Source organism: Callithrix jacchus, chromosome 3 (genome assembly GCF_049354715.1).
Source record: "Callithrix jacchus isolate 240 chromosome 3, calJac240_pri, whole genome shotgun sequence".
NCBI classification, from domain to species: Eukaryota; Metazoa; Chordata; class Mammalia; order Primates; family Cebidae; genus Callithrix; species Callithrix jacchus.
In genome coordinates this window covers 190,349,071-190,369,271 of record NC_133504.1, presented here as the reverse complement: position 1 = coordinate 190,369,271, position 20,201 = coordinate 190,349,071, and the positions used below count along the sequence as shown (strand labels likewise).

General features: G+C 57.9%; 1 protein-coding gene and 1 long non-coding RNA gene across 13 annotated transcripts in view; both read left to right on the top strand.

Moving 5' to 3' along the window:
• Window positions 1-7,325, top strand: part of LOC128931649 (uncharacterized) — a 32,961-nt gene extending 25,636 nt beyond the window's left edge. Inside the window, exon 3 of the long non-coding RNA XR_008480329.2 lies at window positions 7,216-7,325. This is a non-coding gene — a long non-coding RNA (uncharacterized LOC128931649). The remainder of the gene's footprint in view (window positions 1-7,215) is intronic.
• A 6,525-nt stretch (window positions 7,326-13,850) lies between these two features.
• Window positions 13,851-20,201, top strand: part of SH3BP2 (SH3 domain binding protein 2) — a 43,627-nt gene continuing 37,276 nt past the window's right edge. For 11 of the 12 annotated variants that reach the window (XM_078367670.1, XM_078367665.1, XM_078367667.1 and 8 more), the window contains exon 1: window positions 13,851-13,947. The gene's annotated coding sequence lies outside the window, so the exon portion shown is untranslated. Of the gene's footprint in view, window positions 13,948-14,886; window positions 15,087-20,201 lie in introns of those variants that run through there. The other variant, XM_078367660.1, reaches the window with a different exon arrangement.

The following is a 20,201-nucleotide window of genomic DNA, read 5'->3' as shown; positions in this document are numbered from 1 at the left end:
ATCTATCAACATGTACAAGATAAACATTGGTTTGATATGGAAAGGCGGGACAACTGGGAGAAAAGGCAGAGTTGGGAATAAGTGCTTATCTTCCAGTGTCACAGGGAAGAATCAGCATTCAGATAAAAGGTTTCTCCGCATGGCTTTGTTTTACTTTCTGCAGAAAGGGTACTGCTGGCCAGCAGTCTTGCCATGAGCGTACACTGAACAAAGGAAGAGCAGGCATATTTGTGTCTCATGAGTTCGGCCCTATCGCTGTGTCCTGATTCCATTGGCTGGAATTCCATAGTCTATCTAGGCTATACCTGATTGGCTAACAACTTAAAACTTTCCTGAAGAGGTCAGGGCAGAGGAGAACAAAGGAAAAGAGGAAGCAGCTTAGGGAATGCTGAGAGAGGCAAAAATACTTCTAAATAAGGAAAGAGGAACAAGCTATGACGGAAGCCTTGCCTGGGCTTATCCAGGCATTTCAGGGTAGATATCTATGCTAAAGTGTAAGAACTAAGAACACAAAATACACTGATTTCTTTATTTTAGCTAGCAGATGTGACAAAGGCCTTTGAGTAGATTAACCTAGAGAAAAAGACTACTGTTATTCTTAACAGGCTAAGAGAATTTGAGGAGGAACCTTCATTTATTTCACTTTCTACAGGCGGGAAGGCTCGAAGCAGGGAGGGGCTTCCAGACGACAGGTAGCTGGGAGACACGTGGTTGCATTCTTTTGAGTTTCCGATTGGTCTCTCCAAAGCAGGCAGTCAGAGATGAGTTTATCTCCATGAGCAGAGGGGTGACTTTGAACAGAATGGGAGGCAGGTTGGCCCTAAGCAGTTCCCAGCTTGACTTTTCCCTTCAGCTTAGTGATTTGGGGACCCCACAATTTATTCACCTTTCATAGAATGTATATTCTGCAGTTCTGGGTAGAATGTTCTGTGAATGTCTGTTAAGTCCATTTGTTCTCGGGTATAGTTTAGTCCATTGTTTCTCTGTTGATTTTCTGTCTTGAGGACCTGTTTAGTGTTGTCAGTGGAGGACTGAGGTCCCCTACTATCACTGTGCCGCCCTCCATCTCATTTCTTAGGTCTAGGAGTAATTGTTTTATGACTTTTTTTTTTTGAGACAGAGTTTCGTTGTTTTGTTGCCAGTTACCAGGCTGGAGTGCAGTGGTGCGATCTCAGCTCATTGCAACCTCAGCCTCCCAGGTGCAAGAAATTCTCCTGACTCAGCCCCCCAAGTAGCTGGGACTACAGGCATGTGCCTCCCTGCACAGCTAATTTTTGTATTTTAGTAGAGATGGGGTTTCACTATGTTGGCCAGGATGGTCTTGATCTCTTGACCTCATGATCTGCCCACCTCAACCTCCCAAAGTGCTGGGATTACAGGTGTGAGCCACCGTGCCGGCAAGTTTTTTTATAAATTTCAGAGCTACAGTGTTAGGTGCATAGTTATTACCATTGTGATAGTTTCCAGCTGGACTAGTCCTTTTAGCATTATATAATGAGCCTCTTTGTCTTTTTTAACTGTTGTTGCTTTAAAGTTTGTTTTGTCTGATAAAAGAGTAGCTGCTCCTGCTCTATTGAAAACACGTACTTTGAATGAAGAGACAACCCCCACCCCGCCCCAAACAGGCTTTGTGTGAGCAACATGGCTGTTTATTCACCTGGGTGCAGGTGGGCTAAGGCTGAAAGGACATTAGCAAAGGGCGGTGGGATAGGAGTTGGTTTTGTAGGTTTGGGGTGGTCTGTGGAAAGTTACAGAGTAAGATCAGTTACGGTGGTGGGGGTAGGAGCAAAAAGTATACATTACCACAAGTTCAGTTACAATGGGGGTGGGGTAAGAGTATTGTCATAATAACAGTTAAGATTGCAGGGTGGGGTGAGGGGTTTGTGGGGGAGGGGAAGCTCTGCTGAGAAATTAGGGACAATGGGGAACTCAGGCTGGGGGTGAGAGATGATTAGCAGAGGCAAGCAGGACTTCAGACTTGCAGGTTCTGGGCTTGCGTATGGAGACCTGACATGCTCACTTTCGGTGTCCATTTGCATGGAATATCTTTTTTTTTTCTTTTGTGATGGCATTTCGCCCCACTAATTTTGTATTTTCAGTAGAGACGGGAGACGGGGTTTTACCATGTTAGTCGGGCTGGTCTCGAACTCCTGACCTCGGGTGATCTGCCCGAAGCGCTGGGATTATAGGCATGAGCCTGGCCTCACTTGGAATTTTTTATTCACCCCTTTACTTTAAGTTTCTGTGAGTCCTTATGTGGCAGGTGAGTCTCTTGAAGACAGCAGAGACTTGTGTGGTGCATTCTTAGCCATTCTGCCATTGGGTATCTTTTAAGTGGCGTTTAGGCCGTTTACATTCCATGTTGGTATTGAGATGTGAGGTAATAGCTATTCACTGTGCTATTTGCTGCCCGAATACTTTGGGGTTTTCTTTCACTGTGTTGTTTTACAGGTCCTGTGAGACTTATGCTTTCAGGAAATTGTATTTTGGTGTGTTTTTGAGGATTTGTTCCAAGAGTTAGAGCTCCTTTTAGCGATTCGTGTGGTGCTAATTTAACTCAATCCCAAACTTCCTGGAGGCTTCGTCTGTTTTTTAAAGATTCTTTGTTTTTGTCTCGTTGGATTGGGTTAATTCAAAACCTCGTCTTCAAGCTCTGAAGTTCTTTCTTCTACTTGTTTGATTCTATTGCTGGGACTTTCCAACGCATTTTGCAGTTCTCTAAGTGTGCCCTTCACTTCTAGAAGTTGTGATCGTTTTTTAAATTCATGCCATCTGTTTCACTGGAGATTTTTCCATTCATACCCTGTATCATTTTTTCAATATATTTACGTTGGACTTCACCTTTCTCTGGTGCCCCCTTGACTAGCTTAAGAGTCAACCTTCTGAATCCTTTTTCTGGCAAATCAGAGACTTTCTCTTGGTTGGGAACCACTGCTGGTGAGCTAGAGGGATCTTTTATGGGTGTTAAGGAAACTTGTTTCATCACATTACCAGAATTGTTTCTCTGGTTCCTTCTCATTTGGGTAGACTATGTCAGAGGGAAGATCTGGGACTCAAGGGCTGCGGTTCAGATTCCTTTGCCCCACAGGGGGCTCCCTTGATGTGGTGCTCTCCCCTCCTCCTAGGGGTGGGGCTTCCTGAGAGCTGAACTGCAGTGATTGTTATTTGTCTTCTTGATCTAGCCACCCAGGAAAGCTCCAGGCTATGGACTGGACTGGGGAGGGTCTGCAAGGGGTCCTGGGATATGATCTGTCTTCAGGTCTCTCAGCTGTGGATACCAGCACCTGCTCCAGTGGAGGCAGCGGGGGAGTGAAGCGGGCTCGGTGAGGGTCCTTGGTTGTATTTTTGTTAGGGGCACTGGTTTTGTGTTGGTTGGCCTCCAACCAGGAGGTGGTGCTTTCAGAAGCACCTCAGCAATGGTAGGGTCATGTTAGATACAGTGAACTCCAAGTTTCCCTTTAGAGAAACAGTATGTCAGTATGTTCAGCTCTCTTATTCTTTAATTCTCCATTTTAAAGTTTAACTTCCTGGTTCTCCGCACCCCCTTGCCTCTAGTGTTGGTAAACAACTTTCCCACCAGTTCTAATCAGTAGTTCACATCTGTACCCCTGGTCACCTGCTCTGACCTGTTCTGTGACCGTCCTTCCCGCCAAACTACCACCCCACCACTTTGGCTCGTACCCCTGCTCTCTTTAAAATACCCAATCGGAATTAGTTTAGACTGTGTGGTCCAACCCTAGCCAACAGGGGAACGACAGGGCAGTAGGGGCTACCAGCGTCAGGAATAAGAACCCCTTCCCTCCGTCGTCCAGGTGTGCCCTCACCATTGCTCCATCTGTGAGACACACCATTCTGTAGAAGTAAATTGCCTTGCTGAGGAAATTAACATTCAAGTGCTACTTGTTTTGCACTGAAAATTTACATGTAATAATCAGGTGGTGAGTAGCGCCACAGAGCTCCCAAGAAATTATGTTTTGTCTTTGGAGTTCCTCAGCTGTTCCACGGAGCCTGCAGTGGCAATCCACCTTCTTCAAAGGGTCTGTGGATTCTCTCGGCTTTCCTGGTATATTCCTGCTGTAGTTCTTGGAGCAAAAGTTCACAGTGCGGATCTCCTCATGCTTCTCTGTCCTTCCAAGTGAACGCTGCCTGTTAGTCCTGCCTGCTACCCACCATCTCTCCACTATTGTGTTTTTTTGTTTTTTCTAAGATGGAGTCTTGCTCTGTTGCCCAGGCTGGAGTGTAGTGGCACAATCTTGCCTCACTGCAACCTCCAGTTCCTGGGTTCTAGCAATTCTCCATTCTCCTGCCTCAGTCTCCTGAGTAGCTGGGATTAGACACATGTGCCACTATGCCCGGCTAATTTTGTATTTTCAGTAGAGACAGCATTTTACCATGTTGGCCAGGCTGGTCTTGAACTCCTGACCTCAGGTGATCCACCTGCCTCGGTCTCCCAAGGTGCTGGGATTATAGGTATGAGCCACCACGCCCAGCCAATTGTGCTTCTTAATCACCATCCTGTTCCACAGAAAGACAGACTGGACTCGAATGCTGTTGAATGATCTTCATTGCTGGCAGGGCATGGTGGCTCACGCCTGTAATCCAAGCACTTTGGAGGCCAACACGGGTGGATCACCTGAGGTTGGGAGTTCAAGATCCAGATCTTCATTGCCTAAACTTTGAGCTGTTTGGTTTTGATCATATGGGTTCCCAGAGCCTCCTGTTAAGGAGTGTGCCTCGGTTTCTTCTCATCCTCCCGAAAGCCGTCGGAACAGTCTCCCTGATGTGCTGTCCCCTCACGTGTCTTAAATGCTTGTATGCAGCCATCCTTTGTACATCAAATGGTCTCATCGAGTTAGAGGAACAAAACATGAAGAAAACATCATCATCTAACTAACTTGACATTGTGAATTATGAATTTCACACTGAGACCAAACACGTCCATTAAGATGGTGACAGAAAATGATGTCAGTGCCCAAGGATGCAGTCACTCTCTCCATACTGAGAGACTGAGTAAAGGCGACGAAGGTTAAATTAACTTAAATTTGGCCTAAAGCTTCCTCAGCATGTGGCAAATCCTAACCTAATCTACAAAGAAACTGCAGCTTGAATACACTCCCAGGAATCAGAACCCCTTCCCCTCCCCGGAATACTCCCCTGAATACACTCCCAGGAATCAGAACCCCTTCCCCTCCCCGGAATACTCCCCTGAATACCCTCCCAGGAATCAGAACCCCTTCCCCTCCCCGGAATACTCCCCTGAATACCCTCCCAGGAATCAGAACCCCTTCCCCTCCCCGGAATACTCCCCTGAATACACTCCCAGGAATATGAACCCCTTCCCCTCCCCGGAATACTCCCCTGAATACACTCCCAGGAATATGAACCCCTTCCCCTCCCCGGAATACTCCCCTGAATACCCTCCCAGGAATATGAACCCCTTCCCCTCCCCGGAATACTCCCCTGAATACACTCCCAGGAATATGAACCCCTTCCCCTCCCCGGAATACTCCCCTGAATACACTCCCAGGAATATGAACCCCTTCCCCTCCCCGGAATACTCCCCTGAATACCCTCCCAGGAATATGAACCCCTTCCCCTCCCCGGAATACTCCCCTGAATACACTCCCAGGAATCAGAACCCCTTCCCCTCCCCGGAATACTCCCCTGAATACACTCCCAGGAATATGAACCCCGTCCCCTCCCCGGAATACTCCCCTGAATACACTCCCAGGAATATGAACCCCGTCCCCTCCCCGGAATACTCCCCTGAATACCCTCCCAGGAATATGAACCCCTTCCCCTCCCCGGAATACTCCCCTGAATACACTCCCAGGAATCAGAACCCCTTCCCCTCCCCGGAATACTCCCCTGAATACACTCCCAGGAATATGAACCCCGTCCCCTCCCCGGAATACTCCCCTGAATACACTCCCAGGAATATGAACCCCGTCCCCTCCCCGGAATACTCCCCTGAATACACTCCCAGGAATATGAACCCCTTCCCCTCCCCGGAATACTCCCCTGAATACACTCCCAGGAATATGAACCCCGTCCCCTCCCCGGAATACTCCCCTGAATACACTCCCAGGAATCAGAACCCCGTCCCCTCCCCGGAATACTCCCCTGAATACACTCCCAGGAATATGAACCCCGTCCCCTCCCCGGAATACTCCCCTGAATACACTCCCAGGAATCAGAACCCCGTCCCCTCCCCGGAATACTCCCCTGAATACACTCCCAGGAATCAGAACCCCTTCCCCTCCCCGGAATACTCCCCTGAATACACTCCCAGGAATATGAACCCCGTCCCCTCCCCGGAATACTCCCCTGAATACACTCCCAGGAATATGAACCCCGTCCCCTCCCCGGAATACTCCCCTGAATACACTCCCAGGAATATGAACCCCTTCCCCTCCCCGGAATACTCCCCTGAATACACTCCCAGGAATATGAACCCCGTCCCCTCCCCGGAATACTCCCCTGAATACACTCCCAGGAATCAGAACCCCGTCCCCTCCCCGGAATACTCCCCTGAATACACTCCCAGGAATATGAACCCCTTCCCCTCCCCGGAATACTCCCCTGAATACACTCCCAGGAATATGAACCCCTTCCCCTCCCCGGAATACTCCCCTGAATACACTCCCAGGAATATGAACCCCTTCCCCTCCCCGGAATACTCCCCTGAATACACTCCCAGGAATATGAACCCCTTCCCCTCCCCGGAATACTCCCCTGAATACACTCCCAGGAATCAGAACCCCTTCCCCTCCCCGGAATACTCCCCTGAATACACTCCCAGGAATCAGAACCCCTTCCCCTCCCCGGAATACTCCCCTGAATACACTCCCAGGAATATGAACCCCGTCCCCTCCCCGGAATACTCCCCTGAATACACTCCCAGGAATATGAACCCCGTCCCCTCCCCGGAATACTCCCCTGAATACACTCCCAGGAATATGAACCCCGTCCCCTCCCCGGAATACTCCCCTGAATACACTCCCAGGCTGCCGTGTGTTTGCAGAGTAAGTCAGGGTTTGCTATATACATAGTCACAGGCCTCTTTGGAAGAAGTCACTGAGTCTTGGCCCATCTGAGCAGCTGAGCTTTCAGCCGATCACAGGCTGCAGACTGCTCAGGCGGGTTCGAAGGCGGCAAGCGCCTAGTTGTAGCCAACTGGGCAATTTCTGTGTCATTTCCTTTTTCTGTCCGTAGGTACTGCCTGCCCAAGGTTGCTGGATGGAGCTCTCTGAGCCACTGCTGGTTTGGGGTGCTGCCTAATTCAGGAATTATTTCATTGTTCAAATAAACTCTGCTAAATTTAATTTGTCTAAAGTTTTTCTTTTCTTTTTGAGACAGAGTCTCGCTCTGTTGCCCAGGCTGGACTGCAGTGGTGCTATCTCGGCTCACTGCAACCTCCACCTTCCAGGTTCGAGCGATTCTCCTGCCTCAGCCTCCCGAGTAGCTGGGATTACAGGCGTGTGTCACCACACCCAGCTAATTTTTGTGTTTTTAGTGGAGATGGGGTTTCACTGTGTTGGCCGGGCTGGTAAGTGGCTTTAGCGACAAGAAGATGTGAGGCCGTGAGAAGCACCTGGGGCTGTACCTGGCACAGCAGATGCTCCGGGAGGCCGAGGCTGTGCACATCCCCGACTGGGCCTCACACCGTCACAGGCCAGACCTCGCTCAATTCTGCGTCAGCAGCCCCCGCCCCGACTCCTCCGCTGCCTCCTCAGTGTGATGGGAAAGTCCCCACCCTTTGGGTCCCGAGTCTTCACCCGCCAGCTCTCCGCCAGACCAGAGCCGTTCTGAGCTGCTGTGGTGGGCCCCAGGCTGCACACCTTAGGGGTGCCCTTGGTGGAGAGGTGGCCCTGTAGGGCATCATGGTGTTGGGAGTTTGCACATGAGAGTCCATGTAATCAGGCAGAGGGTGACACTTTTGGCAGGGGGTGTTCTCAGGGCTGTAGCTGGGGGCCTGGAGGGCTGGCCAGCCTGGTTCAGGGGACCCTCACGTGTGGAATGGAGGCCAAGGTCCACTCCTGAGGAGGGAGAAATGGAAGTGGGGAGGGAGTGGGCCCTGGGCCCTGGGCCCTCGGCTGGGCAGGTGGCGGAAGGCCTGGTGAGACCCCTTCAGAACTCACATGAGGCCAGGTGGGGCGGGGAGTTCTGGGTGCCCAGTGGGGTAAGTCCCTCATTCACTCCTGCTGAGGCAGCCTGGTCCTGCCAGGGGCCTAGGAGAGGCCTGGGGAGCCAAGGTGGGAGAGCCCTCAAGCCTCTTCTGGGGTCCCCTCTCCCGGGAGCCCTCCCAGGCTCATCTGCTCCCCTGTTCCTTCTGCCTCTGGTCATGAGGGGCTTTGCCGCCAAGCAGGCCACCTTGCACCCTCATGTCTTGGCGTCCAGCACTGGCTGGGGAAGGACTGGCCGCCCCTCCTGACCGTGGGCTGGGGTGATAGGTGGGGACCCCTTGGGGTGACATGGGAACCCCACCACTGTTGAAGGCCACAGCTTCCCCTTCCCAAGCCCCACGTGGCTTCCCCTTCCAGACCTCAGTGCATTCCTGAAGGTCACGTGGCTGGCAGGGGGCCGTGGTGGGGGTGGGGGGTGCCAGGAGAGGGGGTGTTTTGGAGGGCGGCGGGTGGGGCAGGGTGTTGTGTACAAACAGCCGCCACCCACAGCACTCAGGGGCCGGAAGTGGGCCCCAGAATAGAATGGGCTGCTTTCAAGTTCCAAATTTGTCTCCGGGGGTGAGAGCAGGGTGGATGTAAAAATAGAAAAGCTAGTTCGTGCGTGGGTCCTGTGTCCTCCACCCACAGACCTGGTGTTACAAAATAGAGCTTCCTAGTAGGACCTGCCTGACACCTCGTTTTATGTAGAAAATTGACTCAAGCAAACCTCAGAGGACAGAGCCAGCAGCCGACCTGAGCTAGGAGTGAGGCGGCCAGGCGGCAGGGCAGGCCTGCCTGGGGAGTGCTGGTGGCCTGGGGGCGCTGGCTGGCCCTTGACCTGGTGTGAGCTCTGGCTCCATTTCCCTCTCTCCGCCTTCCAGGGCTGTGCCCCTGCCAGGAGAGTCCTCCCAGGCTGTGGGAGCCCAGCTCAGTCCCACTGTGCCCAGAGAGCCTTCGCCTTCAATCAGCTTTCAGGCTGCCCAGGAAGCCAGCCCTGTCCCGGGCACGAGGGGCAGTGGGTGAGCTCACTGAGGGCAGCTGGCCAGAAGCCCACAGGCTGGGGCCGCCACTGAGGGTGCTTTCCGAGCAGGCCCTGTGCTGGACCATCCTGGGGACCAGAGCAACTGAAAGAGCCCTGCCTGGGGCTGGGGCTGGGGCAGTGAGGAAGGCCAGTTCTGGGCAGTGTGGTGGGTGAGACCTGGGATGTAGGTGGGCATCTGGGCATGACTGTGGGGGTCTGGGGAGGTCCCTGGGGTAATGCTACTGAGCTGGCTTTCCCGGGATGACGCTGGAGGGCAGTGGAGGCAGAGGGGAGGCCAGCGTGCATCGGACTCTGGCTTGGGGTCTGGCTGAGACCTGAGCAGGCCTCCATGCCTCCGCCCTCACCCCGCACACACGTCCTACAATACCATCCACCATCCACCGCTCTCCCTCCAGCCCCAGGCTGCTGCTTTCCCCCTCATTCAGCAAAGGAGAAACCACTCCCCATCCCACCCAGGGCAACATGTGAGACAGCCAGGCTTGGCTGGGATGCAGAGATGGCCCAGAGCCTGGGGGGCGGCTCCTGTCCAGCCTATCTTCCTGCCAGAGTGCCTGCTGCCAGCCCAGCCTCCTGGAAGAGATGCCAGCTCCCGGCCCTGTCCTCAGAGCCAGCCCGACACTTGCCTGTGAGGCCCAGCCCTCCTCCTCAAACTCCTCTTCCCACGAGCCACGTCCTCCCCACACCCTCCTCTGCCCCTCCCTCCAGTGTTGGGCTGTGTGGCCTGGGAACTGTGTGGGATGGCTCCAAATAGCCTCCCCCAGGAGTGGAGATTGGGGGAGGTGGGGGGGAACCTGTCCCCAAGGAAGCAGGTGGGCAGCCTGTGGCCTTGGCTTTACCTAGGAATTGCCTGCCCTAGAGAGGTGGCCTGGTGAGGTGGTACACAGTATCACCATGGGACCACTCCTGGGGACAGGGACAGGCTAGAGGGCAGGGTTCATGCTTCCAAGGTCCTCTGGACATGGGACCCAATTGGCAGCTCTGCCCAAAACCTGGCTAGGATGGGCACAGTGGCTCACGCCAGTAATCTTAGCACTGTGGGAGCCGACGTGGGCGGATCATTTGAGCCCAGTAGTTTGAGACCAGTGTGAGCAACATGGTGAGACCCTATCTGCCACTGCCCCCCAGCCTGGGCAACAGAGTAAGACCTGATCTCAAAACAAAAAACCTCCATAAGCCCTTTCTTGGGGCTGCCCCTTGAAGCCTTTGTTCATTCACCAACCAACCACTGGGAGTCTGATTCGTGACTTAGGTTCCCCAGGAAGCAGAGCCCAGACCAAGGGAAATGAGGTCCCCAGGCACACCCGGCAAGGGCGACGTAGGGGCGGGGACGGCAAGTGCAAAGGCGCTGAGGCGGGAATGCGCCTGCGGAGCTGGAGGAGACGGGGCCAGTGCGGCCAGCGCAGAGCAGGCAACGGAGGGAGGACTCAGGGCGCAGGCCGGTGGCGCAGGCTTGGTCTGGGCCCTGCCCGTGCAAGGACAGAAGGCATTTGCCTTGGGGGAGGCGGAAGCTACGGAAAGTTCTCAGTGAAGAGACATGACCTGACTCACACTGTGACTGGACCCCTCTGGTGTGACATGGACACTGCCAGGCGAGGGCAGGAGAGGGAGGATGAGGCAGGCAGGGGCTGAGAGGGACGGGATTCCTGGGGCACTTTGCCGATAGAACCTTCAGGGTGGACAGACGTGGGGTGAGAGGAGAGGCATCAATGCAGAGGACTCCAGGTCTTGCTGGCCAGGAAGGAAGAAGAGACTCGGAGGGGTCCCTGGGGCATAAAGCCCCCTGCTGGGAGGCCTGTGACCCTGAGGCCAGCAGCAGGTCTCGCCCTCCCCATCCTAACCGCCAACCTCGTCCTCAGCAGGGCCCCGCCCCACCCCCACACAGCAGCTGCCTCTGCGCGTTCTGGGTCTTGCCAAATCAGCAGCGTGGCTGTTGGCACACAGGGACGGGTGTGGCGTCACCATGGGCTTCTACCACCGACGTGCCCTGTAGAGGCCTGCTCTCCAGCTCCTTGCCAGCCTGGGGTCCTCGCCTCACCTCTGCTCACCTGCCCTGCACACCCTCCCAGTAGGCGAGGTCATCTTCCTCACCGGCGCCGCCCCGTGAGCTCCAGCAGGAACCCCTGAGTGCCCCAAGGCTCTGGCCTCAGCCTCCCGGAGCTTCTTGTAGGATGGGCTGCTGGTAGCTTCCCTGAGGCCCTAACTAGGGTTCCTTCCTCCCACACCCTGGGGTTGGACTGGTGAGGGGGAGGGGGGGTAACACGGGGTGTCACATTTTCTCCAAGGTGGAGGCTGCACCCTGTTCCCCGTTTGGACGAGGTGCCCTGCGCAGAGGTGGATTTGCATTACTGGGTGATCATTTTCTAGGGCCCTGGTCTGTCCACAGTCTGTAGTGACTCTGCTCCATCAGCTCTGGGCCTGGCATCCAAGGCCAGCCCTGCACACCCTGCCCTGCAGTCAGGCCCTGGCGAGGCGGCACCCACCTGCAGCTTTGTTCCACCCGGCTCCTGGTTTCTGCCCCTCTCCCCTGCTGCCCCTCAGGGAACAAGACACTTGCTGTGACCCGATGGCATCTGCTCATTTGTCCATTTGCTCCTCCCATGAGCCATGGGGTAGGGACTTTGCTGTATCGTCCTGGGGTTCCTGGGGTCTGGTGTGGGGCAGGCATCTCTTTCACGGAACTGAACATCAGGGATATCAAGACGTCCAGCCCCAGGGTCGTGAGCGTTTTGTCAGGAGCCCCATCCTGGCCCAGCCTAGAGCCTCCTCCACATGGGGCCTCTTACAAGAGTGAGGCAGCCCCGTGGGGTGTGGACAGCAGCAGCACTGAGCACAGGATAGCGCTGAGCCCCACGACGGCTATGTTCCTACCCCTTCCTCCTGCCCAGGAAAAGGTGAGATAGCCTGTGATGCGGGGTGGGCAGAAGAGCTGCAGGCTACCTGAGGCTGGGACGAGCAGTTGAGACCCGGGCAGCCAGGCCCAGGAGACCTACAGATGGCGATGTGAGCAGGCACCCTAGAGGGCGAGCGCCCCAGGCGGCCGGCACCCATCTCCTCCGTCGCTGGGGTTTAAGTTCAGCCCTGAGAGCTAGGCCATTGGGGCAGAGTCACAGCCCCAGTGTAGGGGTGAGGGGTGGCCCTGGGCCGGGTGGGTTATCTGCTTGCTCTCATGCCCCACCCACTGTCCTGCTGCCTCCCCGGTAGAGGCCCTCCTCCATTTCACAGATGAGGAAAAGGGCCCCGTTGTCTGAAGATTCTCCTGTACCCTCCCCTGCTTTGTCCCTTCCTCTCCAGCGGCCCTGCCTTGGTCCTGGTCACTCCCTGGTTGGCACCAGTCCCTCCTCTCTGCCTGGACTCTGGGCCTGGACACCTAGTTTTCTGGTTCCTCCCACTTACTCCCCTCCCCAGTTAACCTCTCCTCCCGCAGGGAGGACAGCTATTGTGGCCAGGGATCCCCTTTCTGAGGCCTGGGACCCACTGCTGGGCAGCTCGGGGACAAGTGGACAGTGACTCGGCCCACACTCAGTCCAGCTGCAATCCTGGGCAACTGCTTGGCCTGGCAATGTCTCCTGGAGGCCCTCAGGTATCTCACCCTGAAGGACCCAAACCCAGTCCTTCACCTGCTGCACGGCCAGCCCTGGACACCCCTGCCCCTGCCTGATTTGGAGCATCCCGTCCAGCCCGTTATTGCTGTCTGATGGACTCTGGCCCCTTGCACACAGCACAGAGGTCAGACAGGGCCAGGTCACCACCACCCACCTCCAGCTCCCTTGGGTTCCCAGCAAGAACCTGTCCTTCTTCTGTTCACAGCTTCCTGGGCCCTGGGACCTAGGGTCCAGTCCCTACTCCTCATGGGGAGGAGCCCCCCATGCTCCAAGCAGTTGACCCCTGCAGTGGGGGACTCCGTTCACCCTCCAGCTCTGCAGTCCCTGCCTGGTCTCTCCACCCACCTGGCCCTGAGGGCTAGGAGGCCATTTCCTCCCAGGAAGCCCCCTGCTCTCCGGGCCCCTGCCCTTCACCGAGGAATCTGTGTCTGTAGGTCTACCATTAGGCGGCAGTCTGCAGAGGGTGGTGGTGGAGGAAAGGGAGCCTCAGGGGAGGCCGAGTGAAAAGCACCTGGTCTCCTTCGCCTCCCAGCCTCCGAGAAGACCTCTGAGCCACTAGGGTCCAGACCTGGTCCAAGGCAAGGTCGGAAGTGGCTGAAAAGTACCCTGGAGGCCAGGTGGAAACAGACAAGATTCCCCGGTGCCCGGCAAGCCCCCTCTGCCTCCTCCGCTCCTGTCTTGGCCTGGGCCAGAGTCGCACCCACGGGCAGGGGTGGGGTCACCCAGGATCAGGACCACGGGGTTGCGGGAGTGGACAGCGCCTTTTCCACCTAGCTCGCTGGGCATGGGGCTGTCACAGGGAGGGACACGCAGGAGGAACAGACAGGCTGCCTCGCTCACCGGCGGGTACTGAGCGCCTCCTGCGGACCTGGCGCCTGAGCCCCCAGGGGCCTCCTCCCACCACGTGCAGTCCCCGCCCACCCTGAGGTCCCGGCCCGCCCCACGCTCTGCTCGAGGACTGCGGGAGCGGCGGGGGAGAGGCGGTGCCGGCCCGGGGCGGGGCCAGGAGGGCGGCCGGGGCGGGACGGAGCTGTGGGCGGCGGGCAGCGGGCAGCCGGCCCCGCGGGAGGGAGCGCCTGGCTGCCCAGCGCGCAGCCGCCTCCACCCAGGGCCGGCGGGCCAGTACAGCGCTCGGCGGGTAAGCCTCCGTGGCGGGTCTCGGCAGTCTGGGGGGGGTCTCGGGGGAATCTCGGGGTCTCGGCAGGTCCTAGTGGGTCTCGGGGGTCCCAGGTGAGCAGCGGCCTCTCCGGGCCCCGGGGCCTCCGCGTCCTCGCCGCAGGGCGCACGGGGCCTGGCACGGCGGGGAGGGGGGGGCGCGCTGCTGAAGGGAGCGCGGGCCGGGTGTCCCTTTCCTGGGGTTCAGGGATGACAGGCGATGCGACGCGTCTGTTTCGCCTCCCTCGTGCCCCTCTGGCGCCGCGGCGGGGTCTTGCGGCCGTGCTTCACAGAGGGCGAGAAAAGCAGCCCACTGACGCTGATTCACACTGAAGTGTGAGTGACTGATACCCGGGCGTCTGCAACTCTCTTGGGCAACAGGGAATCTCAGCGGATGGCAGAAGGACTGGGGGAATTAGGGGCCCGGGACAGCCCCTTCCCCTGCAGCCCAGCACTTTCCCGCTGCTCTGGGCCTCTGCGCCTGGTGCCTGCCCTCTGTGAGCACCTCCTGTCCTCTCTCTGTGCCTCAGTTTGCTCATCTGCCAACACTGGGGACAGCTGTGCCTCCTGGTCTAGCGGCCACACTTAAGTCCTTCCAAGTGACTGTGGCCAGGGGTGGGTGCTCCGTGTGGGCTGCTGGGGTGGCCGTGTGGACAGCCTGCCTGGACGACACGTGTGTGACCCTGCAGGTGACACAGGTCGGTGATGAAATGAGTGGAATTCTTTCCACAACCGCCTGAAGGCAGGGCTGATGGCCACCTCCTGACGGAAGCCAGACTGTGGGTTCAGGTCAGCCCTGCACCAACTCCCAGTGCCTGGGTGAGCCGCTGCCCTCACTGGCTCGGGACTGGTGGGACCAGAGGAGGGGCTGGGCTCCACCTGCTCCTGGTTCTTACCACTCTGTCCACTGTGTCCTTTACCCAGACACCCTCGAGGGGCCCTGCTGGAGCCTGTCTCAGGGCCCCACTCCCAGCACGCCACTCCTGGCAGGACAGGGGGCCTGGGACAACGGCTGCAAGGGAATGAGGACTCTGTCCACACCCTCTCCCTGCCAGGCTCCCACTGTCTGGCTCTGTGCCCAAATGGGGCACACACTGGAGGGGGCAGGCAGAAGGAAGACAGGTAGGCAGCTATGCCCGGGAACTCGCAGCCAGGACCATCTGGGGAGAGGGATGCTGACAGGATGCTTTCAGGGAGTCCCCAGGCCTCCAGGGTCATGGGGAAGCCCACCAAGGAGGCTGGCTTGGAGAGGCAGAGGGAGGGAGGGCAGGCTCTGGGCCTGCCTCAGCCCTTCCTGCCCACATGGACAGAGGAAGCAGGGCACTGAGTCAGCCTGAGCTCCCCACCCCCCGCACACGAGCAGGCCCACAGACGGGAAGCCCAGGGGCCGGGAGAGACAAGTTGGCCAGCCTTGGTTCCTAAGGGGCAGGGAGAAAGGGCATGAACTCTGCTCAGGTCCTGGGTGTGAACTCAGATGTCACTACTTTCCATCTGTGTGATCATGGCTAGGAAGCTTCCCCCTGCCACGCCCCCATTTTATCATTCACAACCTGAAGGCTGTGAACCACTTTGTGCCTTGTGGGTGACTGTGAGTGTCCACGATGGGGGATGGTGGTGGTGGCATGTGCTTGGTATTCGGTAACAGTGGGTCGCTGGAGGTGCTATCTCTGGCCCTTGGGGCTGCTGTATGTCCTGGCTTGACAGCAGGGACAGTGGGACCAACTCTGCTCAGGCGGGGTGGGGGCAGGGCCTGGCCTGGAGAGGCCTGGGGTAAAGGGCAGGCTCCCGGGTTCCTGACCACATTGATCGCCTGGGCAAAGGCCTGAGTCCATCAGGAGTGGCTAGTGTTGGGCAGCCCCTGGGTCTTCCTGGGTTCTGTCCCCAGAGCTTCCTTGTGGGGACAGCCTGGGTCTATGACTATGTGGCAGGCTCTGCCCTCCTCACTGGCCTCTGTAAGCCCAGAGCACGTGAGTATATGGCTCTTCAATAACCTGGGTGGCTTGGGCATCACTGTGCAGCCTGGGCAAGTGAGAACAAGGGCAGGCTAGCAGGGAAAAGGCTTGGCATTTGCCAGACGGTGCGAGCTGCCCCACCCCAGGCGCAATGGGGTGGCTCCCACCCCATGGGCCAGTGAATGCAGGGCGTGCAGTCAGGAGGAGTGCTCTGAGCCGAGCAGGTACAGACAGACTGAGCCAAAAGTGGGCGGGGGGAGGGGAGGAGGGGAGTGGCAGACCAGCTTGACGGGAGAGGCCTGTGCACACCAGGTGAGGGCATGGAGGAGCTGGGAGGCGAGGAGAGGGGCCACGCAGACCCTGGAATCCTTCCTCCAGGATAGGTGGCCCCTCCCCAGAGGCCTCTGTGATCTTTCATCCAGGGGCTGGAGACAGTCCCACGTGTGGGCTGCGAAAGTCCCAGAGGGAATAGTGAGCATTTTGGGCTCATGGGCTGGCCCTGCTCCCCGGAGCACTGGAACCCTTCTCACCGATCCTTGGCTGGTGCCTTGGAGCCGGACAGGATGGGGCCGAGAGCAAGGCACTGCCTCTCGGCCACGGGCCAGGACACCTGAGCCTCACAGGTGAATCGTGAATTGCACTTCCTGACCCTGTTTCCTCTTCTGCAAAATGGATGATGGCAACCCCTGGCTCTGGGCCACACTGTGGGATTTGGGCTCTGTGCTGGGCCCCTGACTACAATCACACTTCGGGTTGATGCGAGAGAAGCGTGTGCCCAGGTTCTGAATGGGTGGAGACCTGGGTCAGACAGGAGTCTAGGGCGAGGAGCTTGAGGTGGCACAGGCTTCCAGGAGGGGACACGGGGGCCCTCCCTCAGTCTCATCTCTTCTCCCCCGGTTCTGTAACCTCCAAGGCCACGAGAGCAGTCAGGCCCTGCTCGGCCTTCCTGTCCCGGGTGACAGAGCATGCTGGAACCACTGGCCCCCAACACCAGAGTTGACTGGCGCTTTCTTCATGGGTTCCAGTCACATCTGGTCCATCTTTGCCAGCTGGCCTCTGGGAAGAGTGTGGGCTCGGCCACCTAGAGCTGTGGCCTGGGGAGATCAGAGAACTCCCAAGGGGTTGGCAGAGCACCCCTGTGGTATCCAAACCCTCATCCCTGCAACTGAGCTGATTCCAACTCTGCTTCCTTGTGAGCCAGCTGTTTGCTGTGCACCTGCTGAGCCTGCTCCAGGGGGCTGGGTGGAGTGTGGGGTGCCTGTCTGCTGGAGCCTGCAGAGGGAGGCCAGGTCCCCACCCCAGGGTCTGCCCGGCTGGCAGACAACACCCCCAGGCAGGCAGTGTTCGTGCCGTGACACACAGGGCTGAGAGAGTGAGGCAGGAGCCATGGGGAGTGGCACAGAACTTCTCCCAGGCACCAGAGGGAAGCTGAGTTCTGGGCTCGGAGCAGGCTTCTTCTGAGGGTGTCAGCTTCCTCCTTGTGAAATGGGGTGAAAGTAGGTCTAACTCATGGGATGCCAGATCCCCAGGCCCCAGCTGGGGCCTTCCTGCCGTTGACTCTGCTGGGTTGGGCAGCTCCGTTTGGGGGAGTTCCTTCAGCCTCGGTACAGAGGTGCTGTAATCTAGTGACACTCTTCTGTGGCATTTGAGGGCCCGAGTCCCCATGCCCTGGCCTGCCCCTGAAGCTCTGCCCACTATCCCAAGCCAGGCATAGGGGTGGGCCCTCACTGCTGGCTGCCCCTGGACAAAGTGGGAAGGGGTCAGGGGCCAGTCTGGGAGCTTGGAGTGGTAGGTGGTCCTTGGGTTTGTTTCACAGCCTTGGAATTTGGGACAGTGGTGCACCTTGGCCACTTACACTGGCCTCTGCCTCTGGGGCAGTGGTGGACCTCCCTCAGAAGGCTGCCTCCCAGCCCCAGGCCCCCTCGTGCAACACTGGGTACCTGTGTACTGGGCCCTGGGCCAGACATTCAGTGCAAGAGCAGACAGGCCACAGGGCAGAGGGCAGGACCACGGGCAGGTGCCCAGGGGTAGCAGCTCACCTGCCTGGCCCACCTTGCCGCTCTCCCTCAGAAGCAATTTTGACTGAAGACATAGGTGTCTGTCCTGCTTGGTGCTCAGGGTACCTGCCCTGGCCACCCCCAAGTCCACGCTGAGCTGGGTGTCTTCCTGAGCCTGCAGCCTGGTAAATGGTCATCATGCATGTTGACCCATCCATGGTGACCCGTCTCCCTGCCCCTCCTGCCTGGGAACTCAGGAAGCACAGGGCCATGTCAGTGCCCATGCCTGGTGGTGTCCACCTGGGCCTGTCCCAGAGGAAGGGTGAGGGGAGTGTGGGCTCTCCCAGCCCCTCACTCCTGCGCAGAGAAGTGAAGCGGGCAGCAGATGGGCTGTATCAGGCTCTTCGAAGTTGGCTTGTCACTCGTCCCACCTGTGTTTAATTCTCCACTGAGCATTGGAGGCTAATGCGCCCATCAGTCTGGCAGCTGCCGCCAGGTTGGCAGAGTTTCCAATCAGATAATAGCAGACTCTTTTGCTTCAGCCTCACGCGAAACTCCTCAGGTTTCCATCAGAGTCCCCTCCCTTCCCCCTGCAGACTGCGCTGTGACAGCCACCACTGCCTGCCACCTGGCAGCAGGGACCCAGCTGCTCCTGGGCCTGGTGTTCGTGGCCCCAGCAGCAGTAGATAGGAGCACCAAGGCCTGGTGAGGAAGGAACCGCTGAGCACTGAGTTGTCCACTGTCCTCTCCCTAAACGAGAGTGCTTTCTTTCTCTGTAGCTGCTCTTCTTAAAGATGGGTGTTGGTGCAAGATTGGAGTCAGCCTGGCCTCCCTGTGCCACCCAGGGCTTTGGGCCCCGAAGAGCTGGCACCCGAGGCAGGTCCAAGCAAAAGGCCCAATTTGTCACCATGAGGAGGGTGGTGGGGAAAGATTCAGAAAAGCTGGTCTGAGGGGCCTGGGTGGAAGGTGGGGACCCAGCCCTGTGAGGAGACCAGGCCCAGAGCCAGAGGAGGCAGGCCAGGAAGCTCAGCACTCATTTCTTCTCTCAGAAATTGTCCCTCCCTGACCCCAGCCTCTTCCTCTCCTCCTACTTGAGGTCAGAAAGGGAAGCCCCTTTCCAGCAGGGCTAGTGGCTGGAACTGCCCAGGGCGCTTTGCTGATGGCTGGGCAGATAGTGCTGGGGCCTGGCCAGGCAGGCAGACCAGTGGTCAGCAGGGTGAGTTTGACAGGGCAGAGGGGAAGATGATGTGGCTGCATCCCCTGATGGGGGGAAGTGACTTCCCGTTGCCATCACCTCCGGTGGCCTCAGGCGTTCCCAGGCTGACACCTCTAGGAATGGAGGTGCTGGGCGCTCCAGTGGTTCCACCAGGCCAGTGTGTGACCTGGGCATCCTCTACCTTCTCTGGGCAGGGCAAGGACCGGAAGTCCAGCCTCATGGTATATGTGAGGGTGATGTGTGGGAGTGGCACTTGGCCCAGGGCCTGGGAGCCTCCAACATTGGCGTCAGGTCATTGAAGCCTCCGGGCTGACCAGGGCGAATGGCTCTCAGGGGTCCAGCCTCAGCCTCCAGCCACCACCCATGCCCGTCCTACCTCAGGACTCTGTTCCTGCTGTGTCCCTGCTGGCTAGCTGTCCCCACGGGCGGCTCCCTCCTCTCCCAGCCGGGCCCCTGGGGACCCTCACTAGGACGGGACTCCGCTCAGCTTTAGACCCCAGCTGCCGCTGCCTAATGAGGTGGGGTGGGGCCCTGGGTGTGGCTCCAGCCACTGTGGCCGTTATGTCCCTGAGGCTGCAAAGTGGAGGGAGGGGCAGCGCCCGCCTCGGAGCCCCGAGCCGTCCTGGGGCCCTGGGTGCTGGCTTCAGGAAGGTTTGCTACTTGAGGCAGATGCTCTCCAAGATCAGTCTTCCCATTTGCTGGAGGACGTGGCCGGGAGGGTGAAGTGCTGCGGCTGGAGTGGCCATGCCTGTCTCTGCGGCAGGAAGTTGCTGGGGCAGGAAGAAGATTGAGAAAAGACCCCCAGCCCCCACCTCTGCGGAGGATCTGGCAGGCCCTCCTGCACTCCAGGTTCCTGCCAGCTGACACCAAGGGGGGAGCTGTTCCAGGGCTGGGGTCCCGAAAAGCAGGAGGGGACCCACTCACCCAGACCCCCTCGAAGACCCACCCAGAGCCGCCCTTGCTACAGGCTGGGTCCTGGCCCTTCTAGTACACAGCTGGGCAAATGCAGCACCAAAGATGCCAGAGGAACCTCACAGACCACCCCCCACCCCTGGGGGGCACCCGGGAGGTG